Below are 16,063 nucleotides of genomic sequence, written 5' to 3'. Positions count from 1 at the left end.
TAAATCATGTTATAGTATGAACAACACACAATTACACACTACACAGTTAAAAAAGTAAAAATATAGTATATACACACACACACACAACAGTGTATTTCTTTTTACAGTCTACAGAGAGGAGCTGCCTCCAGCCCCTCCCCCTCGTGAAGTTGCGTGCTGCCGTGTGCACTTGCTCAGAGAGGCTATCGTTACGTTAGCTAGTTGCTGGTGTTCTTGCCGTGGGATTAACTGTACTAATAAAACCGTTGAAAAACCCGGCCACGCTGCTGTGAAAGCTCCCCGAACGTCATTTATCAGAGTCTGGTTGTTACCCCTCTCAGTGGCAGCTCCTCCACTCCATATCTTTATAACGGAGCTAACCGCTAACCGGAGCTAACCGGAGCTAACCGCTAATCAGAGCTAGTTGCCAACCGAGCCTTCAGTTCTGCGTGTCTGTATCCATTAACTGCACGTATGGACTCGAACCAGAATAAAACCCTTCATTTTATTAAAATGGCTGTAAAAGTTTTAAACTACAACTCAGAGTTGTTTGAATGACAGAAATCAGCTCAAGGTACAGTGTAGCGTTAGCATGCTAAGTTGATGCTTTCTCTGCGGAGTGCAGACTGATTTGCTCTCGCGAGTCATGTGACCAAATCGCAGCCTTTGCGATTAGGAAATCGCGTTTTAACATATCACGATATTATCGCAAGTGCAATTAATCGTTCAGCCCTAATATTTACCATGTTAACCATCTCACTTTAGCATTTTAGCAAGCTAACATTTGCTAATTAGCACTACACATCACGTATACATAAGTTCATACCATCAAATAGTTGTAAAGTTTGGCTAAAAACTACACAATGTACAAACTGCACAGCTTCTTTAAAAGTTGTTTCACGTCTATGTTGGGGAAACGCTGTCTGGTTTTTAAAAGAAAAAAGGTGAACATTCAAGTCACAATAACTGACATCTAAAGTGGACTTAAACATTTTTCCCGTAAGGAAGGGATAAGTATCATCAGTGGGCTCTAAGCTTTATCTTTCCCCCCTAAAGGTTGTTTTAGTGACCCGAGAAAATCTTCAACCTCAATACGTGCAGGAAATCCACGCTATTCCCACCTAAGCTCTGTGTCTGTGCCGCTGTACGGATTACTTATGCTTGGGAGTAGTTTTTGTTCCATTGTCCATGTTAATTTTACTTTTAGCACTGTACACTGTACTGGACTTAAATTAATAAAATACATTTATAACGCAGAAGCTCTGCGCTACCACATCAAACAAAGTACTAGTCTAAAATCTTGTTTTTTATTTGAAACTACTCATGCTGCCATCTTGACCAGGACTCCCTGGAAGAACAAGAGGATAAATAATATAAATTAAAGCTGCAAGCAGCGATGGACGGGCCCTCGCTCCTCTGCGCGTGTCGGGGTTACCGGCTGTCGCCGCTCCTTGCGACCGTGCATTTGCGCGGCACTCAGACACCGCAAATCGTCACCAATGAAAAGGGAACTCCATGCTGAGTTCAATGATACCTCACACAAGATGCTACGTCATACAGTTTATTATCTGTTAAAGGGGGCGTGGCTAAAGCATGGGGGTCGGGGCAGACCTTTACCAATAAAAAAGGAAGTCTCTGCTGAGTTCATTGATACCTCACATAAGACTCTACCATAAACGGGTCACCATGTATGAAAGGGGGCGTGGCTAAGCACAGAGGGGCGGGCCAAACAATCACCAATGAATAAGGAACTCTGCTGAGTTCAATGATACCTCACACAAGGGTATACCTTAAACGGTGTAAATGCTATGAAAGGGGGCGTGGCTTGAACATAGGGGGCGGGCCAAACCATCACCAATGAAGAAGGAACTCTCTGCTGAGTTCATTGATACCTCATACAATGGTCAACCTGAAATCGTTCAAATTTTATGAAAAGCGGCGTGGCTTAAGCATAGGGGGCGGGCCAAACCATCACCAATGAAGAAGCAACTCTCTGCTGAGTTCAATGACACCTCACACAAGACTCTACGCCATACAGTTCATTAGCTGTGAAAGGGGGCATGGCTTACGCATAGGGGGCGGGCCAAACCATCACCAATGAAGAAGCAACTCTCTGCTGAGTTCAATGACACCTCACACAAGACCCTACCTTAAACGGTTCAAATGTTATGAAAGGGGGCGTGGCCTGAGTAAGTGGGCGTGGTTATATTATAGGGGCTCATTATCACATGTAGACCACACATTCTAAGTTTCATGTAAATCGGATGATGTTTGTCATATAAGGCGCATTTCCTGTTGCCAGCGGGGGGCGCTATGACCAAAAGTCAAATATGGCCTGTAGGTGTCCTCAGGCCTGGACCCTTGTCAATCTTGAGAATTTCCGGGCAGATACGACAACGTACACTCAAGTTACAACAATTTATTTGTTCATCGCTCAACACTCAAAATGGCCGCCACGCCACGCCCACACCGTCAGACCAAAAGTTTTTCTTTTAATAACTTTTCATCTTTAAGGTGTTGGGATGATAGAGACCAAGTTTGAAGTACATCGGATGAAATCTCTAGGAGGAGTTCGTTAAAGTATAGCACCTTGACTTTTAGGCCTACTTCCTGTTGCCACTAGGGGGCGCTATGATTTTAAGTAAATATCGACCTTTATTTGTCCTCAGGGTTGGACTCTTATGAATCCTGAAAAGTTTCGAGCCAATCGGACAATGTACACTCGAGTTACACCCACTTCCTGTTTCGGCGGCGAAACGCACAAAATGGCCGCCCCGCCACGGCCATGCCCTATGACGAAAAGTTTTTCTTTTAACAACTTTTCATCTTTAATGTCTTAAGATGGCACAGATCGAATTTGAAGTTGATCAGATGAAATCTCTAGGAGTTCGTTAAAGTACGACATGTGGAAATGGCCAAAATCGCACTAATTTCGAACTTTGAAATCAAAATGGCGGACTTCCTGTTGGGCGTAGGGTATGGCTTCAATGACGTTTTTTGTACATCTTGACATGATACATATGTGTACCAAGTTTCGTGAGTCTATGTTAAACGCACTGCAGGGGCTCAATTTTTTTAACTTTGTAGGGGGCGCTAGCGAGCCATCTTTGCGCGCTTATTCCCGAAACCCTTAAAATACGTAAATTTAAACCAGACTTGATGCGACCGCCAAATTTGGTGAGTTTTTGAATATGTTAAGCCCCTCAAAAAGCCAATTCATTTGCCAGGAAAAAGAATAATAATAATTCCTTCAGTTTCAATAGGGCCTTCGCCGCTGTCGGCGCTCGGGCCCTAATAAATAACATAAAATACAGGATCTCTGGCAGGACCAGGTTATCATGTCCTACATGTCATACATCGTAACCACAATGGTCTTTTGACGAGTCATTGTTATTATGAAGTGCTTTTTAAAATAGCCTCCCCTATCAACTTTGATCCTCATGTGTTATCACATATTATATATTTAAAAGTTGCATCTCTGAGCTATTAATAATAAATAAGTTAGGCTAATCTTATTTTAGCAAAAAAGAGCTGCTGAGTTTATATAACACCACTTGGTTTGACCTAATGCACAACATCTGCTTTTTAACATTGTACTGTGATAAACTGAAATGCTTTACAAACCTACATTTTATGAACCAATAATATGATTGAGCCAACATATGTTGCCATAATGCATTTGTGTGGTTATTTATGTATGTATTTCTCTGTGGTTGGATCCATTTAACCATGTTTTGTATGTTTTAAGACTACAGCAGCAGCTGGTTAGCTTAGCATAAAATCTGCACTTGTAAAATACAGAACTGTTGTTTTTGCACTTTGGTTTTTGTACAGATGAAAGAAATGAAAAATGATTGAGCTTTAGAGGTGCTGGTGGGCGGTTGTGTACGATTTGGACATGTCCAGACGATAGACTGTATAAAATATGGACGTAGTGGTAAAACCGTACAAGGCTGTAAACATGTTTAATTCTGCTGTACAGTTGGGCATTTTAACATGGTTGTCTATGGGGATTGACTCCCTTTTGGAGCCAGCCTCAACTGGCTACTTTTTGGCACTTCTGCATTGGCTTCATTTTTCAGCACCGGAGGTTACCGCTTGGTCCAGGTTAGTCTAAATCCACGACGTTCCACTTCCAGGATTGTTCCGTTGCCGCCGGAAATTCCGCCGGATTTCAATCTTTTCGGCCGGATGTCTGGACGCTTTTTTTGTGTTGGAATTTTAAACTCTGGTCAATTTCTGAGGACTATGGTTAACTGCTCCTCAGATCTCTGCAGGGTAAATCCAGACAGCTAGCTAGACTGTCAAATCTGAGTTTTCTGTTATACAACTAAAACAACCTTTGAACATACATGTTCCACCAAAACAAGTTCCTTCCCGAGGCTATTTTGCAGCGAAACCGGGCCTGCTGCCGGTGCTTAGCACCGCCCATGACCCTCCTCCGCAGCGCTATGGAGGATGGTCTGGCAAAGCGAGACTAGGTCCAGGTTAAGTGGTTCCCCCCTGTCTTCAGTGTTTGTGCTAAGCTGAGCTAGCCAGCTACTGGCTGTTGTCTTAATAGACAAATATGAGAGTGGTATGTGTAGAGAGTATACAGTATGTTTCCATGAGAGTGGAAACATACAAGCTACTACCACTTAGTTTACCACAAAAGGGAAAAGCAGTGAGTTTAAAAGCTACTGGGCAGTAGGAAAGTCCAGCATGTTGCAGAGCTGGCTAGACTTGTACAATCTTTCCTAAAAGTACCTGAGAAAGTTAGTAAATCTAGTGTGAAACTATTCCAAGCCTCCAGTGATCCAGTTTTAACTTTTCTGGAACAAAATTTTGTTGCTGAGAAATATTTAGCCAACCAGACTGCTCAAATAGTGAATGAAAGGAAGAGAGAGAGAGAGAGAGAGAGAGAGAGAGAGAGAGAGAGAGAGAGAGAGAGAGAGAGAGAGAGAGAGAGCGAGATGGTGGAATCAGTTTGATGCCAAGAGCTGCGCGTTGACCCTGATTAAATGCCTCCCCTAACTCACTGGGACCACTGATAAGACCGATGCACTCTGGGCGGTGTGCGTGTTATGTGTGAGTATGTTCAGGAGCCAGAACAGGAGATAAGGTGTGTCTACACATGTGCATGTACAAGGAGTGTGCGTGTGTGTGTCCCAACACCAATTCTCCTGTGTAAACATGCTGACCTGGCACAACACCAGTAGACACTTTGAAGTTGGCAATAGCCCCTGTAATCTCCCTCCCTCTCTCTCACACACATATATCCCCACACACAAACACACACCGAGCCAGAGGCGAGACTTAACACTGACAGCCTTCTGTGGCTTAGCATGTGGCCACCAACACACAGTCTCCTGCACACGCACAAATACTCTTCCATTGTCACAAACAATTGCATACTCCGTCTCTCGAAATAAAACAATAGATTCTCTCACACACAAAACACTGACTCACATAACACTTTTTTTTCGTTTTGTTTACGCCACCTATAATGGAAATTTCTGCTGACAGTTACGTGTGAGTGTAAGTGCCTTCCACTCTGGAGTGTCTCATCACACTACAGCCTTAGAGCATCTCCAGGTCTTAAATCAGACACACTCACTTCCTGGTCACAATCATCTCTTCAAATGCACCAAATTCTCTGTGATATTCAGACTTAACATACAGTTTATGTGAATGTGTGCACAGATGAGACAAATAACATAATACAGCCTGAATTGATAGACATACTTTATATTATTAACATGTGATGCTTATGCTTTCTGTGGATTACCTAGAGGAACTGTGAGACTGTTCTGCTGTTCTGAAAAGAAATGTTGCTGTTGAATTCTTTAAAGCTGCATTAATACATTTTGTGGTCACTTAGGTGACATACTGTATGCAACAAGCTAAAACTAACCCCACATTTGACAGATTCTGGCCTTTTAAAGCCGATGATGGCTCATGTGTTAGCAGATCCAGCAGACACAGCAACATTAGCTTTTCATTTGGAGTCGTGTTTCTGGGGACCTGTCAAATTTAAGTCCAAACTTTACTCATCTTTTAGCTTTGTTTTGGTCTCTATTCCTGTCTATTTAGCTGCTAAAAGCGTTACTATGTTCACCAGCAAGTTGCTAACTTTGTCTGGTGCTGGTAAGGTAGGCTACAGTGAGTTTTTTAAAGGGCAACTATTACATAGCATTTTCAGGATTATACTTGCATTTTGTGTTTATACTTTGTACTAGAACATGTTTACATGTTTTAATGTTAAAAAACACTTTATTTTTCTCATACTGCCCATGGCTGCTGCACCTCTGTGGGATCACCTGTCTCTTTAAGGGTGCCATGTCATTTCTCCGACGCTCCATTGTTCCAACCTCTCAATAACCCAAAAAATTCCCTTTGGTCCTACAGCCCACTAGTCCAATGTCCACCAGCGATATTACGAATCCCACTATGACCAAGCCAAGACCCGCCCTTCAATAGCATTTATTGGCTAGGTGTCCATGCTTACGCAAGGTAACGTAACCCCATTTGTACAGGTCCTATCCCCTGACCAATCGGCTATCCTAACCTTAACAACTCAAGGTCAAATGCCTAACCCCAACCAGTCAAGCTGCTTCGTAGGCCGGGTCTTGGCGTGGCCATAGTGGGATTCGTAATTTCACCACCAGCGGGACGTTGGACTAGTGGGCTGTAGGACCAAAGGGAATTTTTCGGGTTATTGAGAGGTCGGAACAATGGAGCGTTGGAGAAATGGGCAGTCCCCCTCTTTAAGCCCCCCTCCCGAAAAAGCCCAGTCTGCTCTGATGGGCCAGCATGCTTCCTGGAAACTGAAGCAGCACTTTCTACCATCAAAAATCCCAGATAAAGGCTTCTGAACCAAACACTACCCAATCAGACATGTTTCAGCAGTAATGTGACACGGAACTGGGGAGAATTTAACAACATTGGCTGCCCAGATGACATTGTTTACTGCTGTTAGTCATGTAGCTACTGTAACTACTATGTTAGCAGTGGACATTTAATACAATATAGCAGCAATTTATACAGTCAAAATCACAAATAAAGGCTTTTTAAACCAAATACTACATAAACAGAAAAAGTTTCAGGAGTAATGTTACGGCATTGGGGAGAATTTAACGACACTGGCAGCCAAGATGACATATTTTACTGCCGTTAGCATGTAGTTAGATGCAACAATGTTAACACCGCAGTGGCTTAAAAAAAAAAAAAAACACTCCAGTCCTGCCTACTTGGAGCAGATGACCAATCATAGCAGGCCGGCTTAAAGTTGCGTAAGACTTAGACTACAGTAGAAAAAACAGTTGAAACTGGAGCGTTCAGAATAGTTGGAAATCTGAACGTTTCAGCTCACAGGGATATGTCGAAAATACGTTTACCTCATTATTTGAAAATCCAACATTATAACATTGTAGATATGACAGAAAAGCATAATATATCCCCTATAAAGCTTTTTGAATGAAAATAGCAGATTGCTGTGGATGGAAACGAGGTCGATGAGAGAAAAAACAAGCCGAAAAACCAAAACAATTAGTTGACGTCAAGACGTCAAGAAGAGAACTGCAGAGTAGAAACTTAGCTGTGGGTTTGTCACTACTAGCATCATATTTCACATTACATGTAGTCATTTGACCTATTGTTTATATCAAAATACTGGTTAGAGCAACTTTAAATGTAACTTATTTAAAATGTAAGCACCAATAGTGACGTTCTAATAACATCCACATATTAAAGTGGCAGCAGAAATCTCAGAGAAACCAAAATCCGTAAAACACAAACTATAACCATTACTGAATGCGAACTAAATATGAGAAGTACAGTAAGAGAGTAAATATATTATTGTTCAATGAAGCTGAACTCGATTTAACTTAACCAGGTACTTGGTTATGTTTTGGTCTTGTACTGTATGTAGCCTGCATGTATGTGTTACTATTTACTGGAATATATCAATAAATGTATTCTTATATTCCTGTTTTCTCAAAATGCTGTTCACCTGACAGTTAATTAACACAACCCAGTTACAGTAAAAATGTCTTTTGCTCCTGACATACAGAGCAATGACAGCCATTATTCATGCACCCTGTAACACACCATTATCACTTGTAAAATAACACATTTCTGACCCTATATAACCACTGCAGCTGTGTTGACTGTTTCCAGAATGGTGGCAAAAAAAGTATTGTCTAAGGTGGCTGCAACATGGTGAAAGTCTGCTACTTCATTATCTCATTGCCCATTGGTTGTGTCCCACTTTCAAATTCCCAGCCACACTAAAGAGATTGCCACTGCACCAACTGTTGTTGTATCATTACTTCAAAATGTCAAATTAGGAGTAAGCATCCACAGTGGAGATGGTGAATCTCGATGGCAAAACAGTACCACGTTGTAATATGTCTAAGGCTCATTGACTAAGTCTTTCTTATTCGGGTCCAGGACTAAATAGGTTTAGGGGCCCCTGATCAGATAGAACGCTACTTAGGGGTATTACATTGGGGCAGGGGGTTCTCAGAACTTTTACCACACAGGATTAAAATTGAGTTCATTTAATCTTACCCTGGGACTCGGTCACACTAGTAAACTTCTCCTTGTACTCTTCCTTCTCCATCACAAGTAACCAAATCTAATTTTCGACCCAGTTTGAGAAACTACAGGTCTAGAGGAATGAAGATATAGGTATTAATTTGAAAGTTAGCGTGTTGTTGAGTTCATGTTGTAAGTAATGAGCATACTAAAAAAAGAACTTAAATTGCATTTACTTTCTTTACTTTCGTGTTTGCTTCCTTTATTATTTGTTCTTACATTTGCCTTTTGGAATTATATAAAGTGGTTACTCACTGTGAACAATTTACTACAATTTCTAAGGCCCATTACAAGTAATAAACAGAATAAAAATATGGTCACAAAGAAAATAAGTTAGGCAGCTCTTGCTAATTGGCCTCTTTGTTTCTCCTGCCTGAGTTGCCAGATATGCAGATTCCAGGCAGTGTTTTGGCCAGGAGGCAGATAATCTTGTTAGGAACAATTAACTTGGGTGTATTGTTGAATGTAAACTCAATCCCTCTCACACAGAAGCATTCAAAATAACACCTGGCACCGCAACCAACAAACTCCAGCATTGAAGTTAGACCATAACAGCCAAAGTCATTCAAAACTTCACCTAGTGTGAACGGAATACCTCAGAATAAAGCAAATAAACTAAACTATTCAGCATCACAGATGGCATGAGTCTGTGTTTATTGCTGTGAAGACAAACAATCACAGAAAAGACTGGCATCCAATATATATTTCATAATGTTGGGCACAATTCACATATTATCACCTTTTAAGTTGATATGGTGAACTTGTAAGCAAACTTCTTCACACATCCAGCAGTTATGGAGCAACATTATTCATTTGGAGTCGTGTTTGTGTCTACCTGATTAATATGTTTTTGGTCTCCACCAACTTCTGAGGGTCATATCGTTCTCTTTAGCTGCTAAATGCTCCGCTATGTTCACCAACTAGTTGCTAACTATGTCTGTCTGCTGTTTGGTATTGAGCAGGTAGTGTACGTGGGTTTTTAGAGCAGTTTTTCTCTAAAAACAGTCGCTTGCTGTGTTCTATAAAGCCGAGGAGAGCTGCATATTCAGGCGATAATTCTCTGTACGTTCATCACTATGAACGCCTCTTGTACAGTGTTGCATTGTCTTCACATTTGAGACATAGTTTATAGCTGCTTTTAATACTTTTAGGCCACAAAAATTCAATTAATAAATACATATATGATAAAGTATTTCTCTACCGGAATCGTATCCTTTGAAACAACATGAAACAAGTATTTACAGCGTAATGTAATGCTGGGTTCAGTCTACACAATATCAGATTGATTATATCTCGACCCACAAGCCATTCGGCATCAGGTCGGAAACAACAATGGGCATAGGGCGCGACAATAGATCGTTTTATTCCGTGAAGTGTGTCATAGTACTCGCGATGTCCCAACAGAAAGACCAGCATGTTAGAATTTACACAACGTCTGTGTCTTTGGCCAATAGAAGCACAACTTAAACATGGCGAAATGAAAAAGGAATGATGTTATTAGAGCCCGACCGATATATCGGCGTGCCGATATTATCGGCCGATATTAGGCATTTTCCAAACTATCGGTATCGGCATTTATAATGGCGAATAAATTCATATTTAAAAAATAAAATAAAAACGGACGAAACACCCTTCAAACATGTTATGAGTGTTGGTGTTGTATAGTTTGTCCACCAGAGGGCACTCTACAACGTCCCTGTTGGCAACACTGGATTTTTTATTTTTTTTTTATTGTGTTTTTGTTCAAAGGACTTTAAGTTTCATATCTTAAGTTTGTATTTTTATACATTTTATTGATCAAAACTTTAATATATTTTGATGTTCCTCTGTTCTGTTGTGACAATAAAACAAACAAGTTTATTTTTAAACTGCATTATCATTATTTTAGTGAGGACTCATAAATAACTACAAATAACTAATGTTAGGGAAATCTGCTTATGTTTTGTTACGCATTTCTGGATTAAAAAAAAAATATATATATATATATATATCGGCCGATATATCGGAATATCGGATTTTTAAATCATCAAATATTTGTATCGATATCGGCCTTAAAAATCCTTTATCGGTCGGGCTCGAGATGTTATTGGGGCTGCAGGTGGAACTGTGAAACAGAGGAAAGGTCGCAGTTGTTTAGGTAAAGTAGGTTTTTGGTCATAAAGCAAAATATTGGACATCAAAAACGTCTAACATGCTTAATAATGAGAAAAAGTCAATGTAAAAGAGCAATATTTTCTTTGGAACAACATTTACTGTAAATACCACTGGGATAACTAGCAAGCATTTTCCCCCTCGTCTCACTTTTTCCATTATCTACACAGGTAGCGCAACACTAGGATGACACACACCTATTGATCCTTGTTGCTCTGTAGGAAGACCAGGATCCTTAATGAGTTGAAATCTAAAACAGCTATGTTGACAATTCACAAAAAAAAGAATAGTAGGCCTGTTGTTTGTGTCAAATAAGTTACCTCAAAAATAAGTAGTTCCTGATGTGTTTTATAGGAAAGGAGGCTTAAACAACCTGAAAAATTTGATTTTCACCACGTTCTTTCATCCAACTTCAACTAAGTTCATAAACCCACAGAGTATGTTTTTAGTTACTATGCAGCTAGTGTTGTTCACAGAGGCCTGACTAACTAATAAGACATGTCTATGACAGCTTTGTGTGAGCATTAAGCCAAAGCTATAACTCCCAGCAGAGGTACAACACTGTCTGGTAAGTTTTAAAAGAAGTTCAAAATTCAAAATTATGAGTTTAGTTGAATAAAAAGAACAAACTTACAAGCACTTAATATCTGGGGTTGTATTTAAAAATGCACACAAACAAAAAAAATCAGTTTGTAGATGGGAGAAATCGGTCCCTCTACATTGTAAATGCATAGGAGTTGGGCCGTACTGTACATTTGCAAAAATCCTAATAAGAAGAAGAAGATCAGATAGAGAACATATGCTCATGATATACACAGAGAATTGGCCAATACCTAGGAGGATTACACCGTCCACTTCTACCTTTAGATAGAAATGGAATAACTCAGCCATAGCCTGCAATCTGTCAGAAGTAAGAATAGTTAGCCGTGCTCACATGAGTGTGGCTAATTCAATAAGACATCTTTCTAATTGGTACTGTGGCCACTGGGAGGAAGAGACCAAATACAGAGAGAAGACAGATATCACAGGTGCAAAGTAAGTAAATGTGAATAAAGCTACTATAAATGAGGGCTTTAAATCTTTAGTGAGTATAGAGGGATCTGTTGGTAAAATTAAAGAAGAGGTGCGCTGGACTTGACCTTCAATAATGTGGTAGCATTGTTGATTTGGTTAAAACAAAACCACTGCATGTTTGGAAATAAACTATTACAACATCACCAAATTATTAAGTATTGTTTGTATCTAAGTGAGTTATTGCTGTCATTTGATTGATGCATTTGTGTAATAATTAGCATATAGGTTGAAGGGAGTTGTGAGTCAGATACAACATTTTAATTAAGGCCATTGCTTAAATATTCCATCATCGTCAAATCTATGTCAACCTTAGCTAATTCCCACGAGATTAAAACCTTTAAATAAAAACAAAACAAAGAAATCATCCAGCAAAGCAGCCTTTTCCTTTTACATGACTAATCATAGACACGGGGCTTTTTACAAAATATGTTACGTACAGTCTGATAATTGAGAACATTCTGAGGCTATGCAAGCTCACCTTCCCATCTTAAAAAACAAACAAAAAACGTTTTGTCAAACTCCAGAATATCGCCATATAGGTCATGCAAGATCAAACAAATTTCTATGATAAGGCTTTTATCGAATCATTGGCCATTTTTTAGTTCTCCTTACACTTTTCACCAACACCACGGTTGAGGTGTTAATAAAAAAAATTGAGTGTTAACTGCCAGGTGTGAAAGAAATTATATTAAAATGTGTACCACTGTCAGGGTGATTGTAATGAAATCAGAGTAGGGCTCTACCAGCCACGCCAAGCTCTGTGGAAACCAGGTTAGTCAGTAAGCTCTGGCCCTGTTTGGCCCCAGTGAGGAAACAACAGCACTACACTCTCACTGCAGTTGTAATAAGAAAATTCAGTCGACACAGCCTATATTTATAAACTAATACTCTACCACTGGTGTAGCATTACTTTAAGCAGAAGCCACAAATTATTTTATATAGCAATGATTTTAGCAAGCAACATTCCAGTTGGCTTGTATCTGACTACCCAGGCTAGATGATGGAAGCTATGTGAAATGTCAAACTGTACACGTTCATATTCTTCAGATTCATTTGTGTCTAGCACGTTTTCTATTGCATCTTAATATGAAATTCATCTTGATACCATATTACATCTTTTGTATTGATTTGTAACAGCTAGACTGAAATTCTTGACATTTCCATGCATTTTTAATAGCTTGGGTTGGTCTCATGGTAATTTTCTATATACATATACACTATTATGCTGCAGAAAAACAAAATTTAAAGCCACAAGGAGGCACTCCAATGCCCTTACAGTACTAAAAGTATTGTATTCATTTCAAAATAAAAAGCAAAAGAAGCATCTAGTAGTAGTGTGACGAAAGCAGTGGTTCCTAATTTCGAACCTTGAGACCCAAATTAGCGTTTACCCAGCCACTTAGTCAATTTAGCATCACATATGTATATCATTCAATAAGAAGATGACTAAAATGAAGACTAGTAGGGCTAGCTTTGACTCTGTAGGACCCAGATTGAGAACCACCGCAAAAAAAAGCATACATGTATTTTTGCCACATTTACAGTAACATTAATAACCCCTCAAAATGATTGCAAACAACTCTCTGCAATGCTCACTTTTTAATCTTCTTGTGTGTTAAATCACAACATACTCATTGATTGTAATCCAGTTTGCTTTGAAACTACACACTTTACATGTGCATCCCGGGGATTTTCAGAAGAGATGATTTGCTCTGTTTTAGAGCAAACGGCACTAACAAGTGTAGACAATGCTATGGAATTAGCTGAATATAGAGTCAAAGAAGTACTTTGAGAACCAAGGAAACTCTTTTAGTCAATGCAAGACTGCCTGTAAGACACAATGCCAAGATCTATGTTAAAAATGATATGTTTTGGTCATTCACTGTAATTGGCATTTTTGATTATTTTATCCAGGGATTAGTACAGTCAGTGCAAGGGTCAAAAAGTAGCTAACATTAAGGAGTATAAATATCAGTGTTCTGACAATAAAAACCTAAAATATTATTTTGTTAAACCTTAAAGTATTTTTCCAATATCAGGTAAAGAAGCAAAGTAAGAAAGTGGCTTTTTCTTTTTAATTGAAGGACTGTAAATCATAATTTAAATATTTTTCTGCACTAATAACTAAACAACCAAATACATGAATATATCACTTCACAGACAATCTCCCATTCAAACGGTAAGGACTTAGCAGCAGTTATTTAAATCGAAGTCCTGGTGCTTCTGTCATCCTGCGTGACTAACAGGATTTGACATGGTGACGAGCGGACGGGTCCCAGGTTCAAGAAACACATTCTGTCTGTCTGACCCCTCTTCACACACACACACACACACACACACACACACACACACACGCACACACACACACATGCCCCCGCATACGTACATGAGAACATGCACACAATCCCACCCACTCCCACACACACACACACACACACACACAGGTAGAATGGCACATAATGGATATTGAAGACTCAAATGCAGCCTCACTCTGCTTCATCATAACACAGACACAGCAGCAATATGTAGTCAATGCTGGTAATTTAGCACTAATAGCTCTATCTGTGTGTACTAGCCACTTTCACACATGACTAAGCAAAGCTTTACATTATATAAGGGCTCATATGTTAACACTCAGAGCAGGATAATGCTCATAATAAAGGTATTTAAAAAAAAGCATCACAATCATCAATAAGAACAAAAAACAACTGTTACACCTAATTTCCTTCACCCCCACCTCTTCACCTTTGACTTTCTCCCCTCACTATCTGCTCTCTCTCTTGAGGAGGCGACAGCTTGCCCCTAATTTAAAGTAATCGGATGACTCTCTCTCTCTCTCTCTCTCTCTCTCTCTCTCTCTCTCTCTCTCTCTCACTCTCTTTATAATCCAAGACACACAGGCTGCTGTACGGTAACCTGGTTTTGACGGGACCACTGAGACACACCACATATTCTGTGATTGTGGCAGCTCATAAGTGCTTCCACTGTCTACTTGTTGAAATCATAGGCTGCTACATACACTCTTGGTATTTCAAAGGAGATAGGGAATCAATCACGGGGGGGTCAATTACAAAACAATACTTATTTTATATACATCATGGATTTTAACCACCCCAAGAAATGCAATTTAACTAATTTAATCCGCCTTAATATCACTTTAAAAAATCCAATATTAACTGCCGGGTATACCCTGTGGTGAATCCAGGATAGTGCAACCTTTATCATTAGGATCACTGCCTGTCCATCACTGATAAACAATAGCTCGAGGAGATCTGAGATAAACTAAAGCAGCGTGTTGAATAGAAATTTGCTGAGTTGTCGTCAGTTTAGAAAACAAGCACCAATAATCCTCCTCGGGCTGTTTCAGCACCACGGACAGCGAATTCTCAGCTCCAACTGTTCAAACTACTAGTCGGTACTATAATGTCGAAAGCGAGTTTATCAATGTAATATATATATATATATATATATATATATATATATTTTTTTTTTTTTTTTTTTTACATTGATCATTTTAGTAACAGGAGCACATGCAAACGTCTTCATTTCTACCAAAAACTAGAGAAATGTGTAGCCCTATAACATTCTAGAAAGAGTGAAGGAATAATACAACCATAACAAGAGAAAATGAATGCAATAAAAAGGGCGCCTTTAGGTCAGTAAACACCGAGTAAGACAGACATACTATAAGTCAGACTAGAGGTTTCATTAAAGCATACAGGTTCACATTGTACGACTTACCGCGTTATCCTCGTTGAAGCCATCTGTTTAACATACAAATCTACTTTTCCACACACTGTTGCAGTCTCTGGGCCGCGGTAAGACACAGCCCGAGAAGAAGATCCAGGAAATAACATCCACACAACTCATCCACCCGACTCCACTTTTTTTTTTAGGGAGGGAAAAATGTCGCTGTCCGCGCCTTCAAGACGAGAAAAAAACGAGTTTATTATCAAGTCACACACACACACACACACACACACACACACACACACACACACACACACACACACACACACACAAAATGACAATGGCTTTTGTGCAGTGAAAATAGTCTCCTTCTCCTCTAGTCTTCTTTTACTTTAAGTCTCCAGTGTGGGACTTACAAGGTAACTACGAGCTCTGTAGGAGAGAGACAAAGTAACACTATATCTCCTCTAGTATTCCCCCTTGCGTTCACAACCAGATAGAGAGAGACAGAGGGGGTAGGAGGAGACAGAGAGACCTAACGATATTAGCAGGAGAGAGAGAGAGAGAGAGAGAGAGAGAGAGAGAGAGAGAG

General features: G+C 39.7%; 1 protein-coding gene across 5 annotated transcripts in view; it reads right to left on the bottom strand.

Moving 5' to 3' along the window:
- LOC116061225 (protocadherin-15-like) overlaps positions 1–16,063 on the bottom strand; it is a 176,925-nt gene extending 160,862 nt beyond the window's left edge. For 2 of the 5 annotated variants that reach the window (XM_035997476.1, XM_035997477.1), the window contains exon 1: positions 15,523–15,972. The gene's annotated coding sequence lies outside the window, so the exon portion shown is untranslated. Of the gene's footprint in view, positions 1–15,522 lie in introns of all 5 variants that reach the window. The other 3 variants (XM_031315264.2, XM_035997478.1, XM_031315263.2) reach the window with 2 other exon arrangements.

Source organism: Sander lucioperca, chromosome 22 (genome assembly GCF_008315115.2).
Source record: "Sander lucioperca isolate FBNREF2018 chromosome 22, SLUC_FBN_1.2, whole genome shotgun sequence".
Lineage (NCBI taxonomy): Eukaryota > Metazoa > Chordata > Actinopteri > Perciformes > Percidae > Sander > Sander lucioperca.
This window is presented reverse-complemented; position numbering and strand designations above follow the sequence as displayed.